The following is a 2686-nucleotide window of genomic DNA, read 5'->3' as shown; positions in this document are numbered from 1 at the left end:
TATTCCCAGCAACAACTACTCCAAGATGCCTATGAGTGTCAAGTCTGCTGAAGAGCAGTTTGGTCTCTATGCTTCTTTTATTGCTTCCTTTGAGAACTACATTCAAGGGAAGGTTGTTGATCCAGCTATGTTGGATGAAGACTATGACCAGATTGATGCTGATGATCTGGAGGAAATGGATCTGCAATGGCAGATGGCTATGATCGTAAGAAGAGTGAAGCGGTTTATGAGAAAGACCAGGAGAAAGTTTGTCGGTGGAAAGCCAGGGTTTGACAAGGCGAAGGTGAGATGCTACAATTGTCAGCAAAACGGTCACTTTGCTAAGGAATGCAGGAATGAGCGTGTGGAACGAAGTCAGGGTAGGTCTCCGCAGCAAAGTGAGGGTAGAAAAGATTATAGTGCCATGATGTCCAGAGAAGATGGTGAATACTACTGGAACCTGCTTTCTAAAGAAACTTTTGAGCAGGCAAATTTGGCAAAGGTAGAAACTGAAGAAAGTGAGAAGGTTACCGGAGAGGAAAAAGCTCTTATGGCAGACGTTAATGACTAGCTCTCCGAGGTATGTTCTAAACTTACATGCTCTAAATGTGAAAACTTGTCTGAGCAATTAGCAACTATAACCGATCAGTATGTTAGGTTGGATGCTGAATTTAAAACCTTAAAAGAAGATCATCATTTTACAAAAGCAAGAGAAAATAGCTATAAAGTCAAAATAAAAGCTTGCGAAAAAGATGTTAAAAGTTTAAAAACAAAACTTGCTGAAAAAATTGAAGTGATTGATTTAAGTTATGAAGTTTTGGAAGAAAAAACCAAACTAATTGCTGATAGAGAAAAACAGATTGCTGATCACCAGGTAAAAGTGGTGGAACTGAATAGAAAACTAGAACAGTTCAGAAATTCCTCTGCTATTCTTGATCACCTTGTTAGTGATCAAGGTTCCTCTGCTAAGAGAGGAGGAATCGGTTATCATGAGGTTCCACCACCTTATAATCACAATTACACTTTTAACCCTAGTGTTCAGAAATCTGTTGACTTTGAGGTTGCTCAGACAGTACCAGTTAAAGTAAGTTGTAAAGAACCAAATGTTAGTAGAGGCGAAACAAGTTCGCCTGTTTCAAGTGTTAAAATTTCTGATCCAAGTCAAGTCTCATCGGATTCGGATAAGTCATCCGAGTCTGGTAAGGCAAAAGATGAGGTGGTATTACCCAATGGTGGAGAGAAAGATAAGACGATTAAAAAGAGTACTCCACTAAACCCGTACGTCCCACCATATGTGAGACGAACGGGCGGTAATAAAGCCTCGACATCTAAAACACCGGTAGATAAAAAGGTTGTGCATAGGTGTTGTTTTAGGTGTAATCAATTAGGGCACCTAGTTGCAGATTGCCCTCTGAAGCAGCGATTCAGAGGTGTAAGGCCTACTAAAACTGAGAATAAGCCTAATAGTTATTATCATGCTGCTAAAAATGAAAACCATTTAAAATTCAAAAATGTGACTAATTCAGGTTTTCATAGAAACAAATCTCAGTTTTACACTGCTAATAACCAAACCACAAGCTATAATTCTTTCAATTCACAAAGGTTTGGAAGGCCTCACAATCAATCTTCAAGGAGGTTTCCTAATAGGACTTACAGGAATTATCAAGATACTAACTTTGGAAAGCCAAAGTTTGGGATGTATAGATCCAAGACCAATTGGTCTTGGGTCCCTAAATTCTAATCTTTTGCTTTATTATGCAGGAACAGTTGAACAGGGCTGCCAACAATCTTTGGGTTGTAGATAGCGGCTGTTCCCGGCACATGACGGGTAACAAATACTTGTTACACGATTTGAAACCTGTTCAAGGAGGGAGAGTGAGCTTTGCCGGTGAAAGTGGTGGCAAGATTACAGGAATGGGAACGGTGTCGAACGAAAAGATGACATTGGAGAAAGTTAACTTTGTAGAAGAATTGAAGCACAATCTGCTGAGTGTGTCACACATCTGTGATAAGGAGTACACCGTTCATTTTACTAAGAATGAGGCGATTGTGTTGAAACCTGGTTTTCAGATTCCAGAGGAGTGGATTGTGATGAAGGCTCCACGTGAAAGAAATACATATATTATGGATATGAGATCAACTGAAATGGCCACGGAAGAATCATGCCTTATGACAAAAGCAAGCGAATCGGAGTCCGAATTGTGGCATAGGAGAATGGGACACATTCATCTTCGGAAGATGAACCACATTGTCAGGAATGGACTTGTGCTGGGCGTTCCCTTGAAGAATTTCAATTTTGAAGATAAATGTATAGCGTGCAAGAAGGGAAAGCAGCACAAGAAATCCCATCTCACCAAGAAAGTCAATTCAATTGCCAGTACTCTAGAATTGCTTCACATGGATCTCTTCGGTCCCGTGAATGCAAAAAGTCTTGGAGGTACTTCTTATTGCTTGGTGATCACTGATGACTATTCACGATATTCGTGGGTATATTTCCTGAAATCAAAAGATGAAACGGCTCAGATGGTGAAGAATTTGATTACCAAAGTTGAGAACGTTATGGATAAAAGGGTTAAGTTCATCAGGAGTGACAATGGAACGGAGTTCAAGAATTTTGAGATGGAGATCTTCTGCCTTCTGAGAGGGATTGAACACCAATACAGCGCTCCGTATACACCGCAACAGAATGGAGTGGCTGAAAGGAAGA

The sequence above is a fragment of the Bidens hawaiensis genome, unplaced genomic scaffold (assembly GCF_021521415.1).
Source record: "Bidens hawaiensis isolate Kalapana, Puna unplaced genomic scaffold, B.hawaiensis_p1.1 tig00024857_1, whole genome shotgun sequence".
Classification (NCBI taxonomy): domain Eukaryota; kingdom Viridiplantae; phylum Streptophyta; class Magnoliopsida; order Asterales; family Asteraceae; genus Bidens; species Bidens hawaiensis.
Note: the sequence above shows the minus strand (reverse complement) of the source record.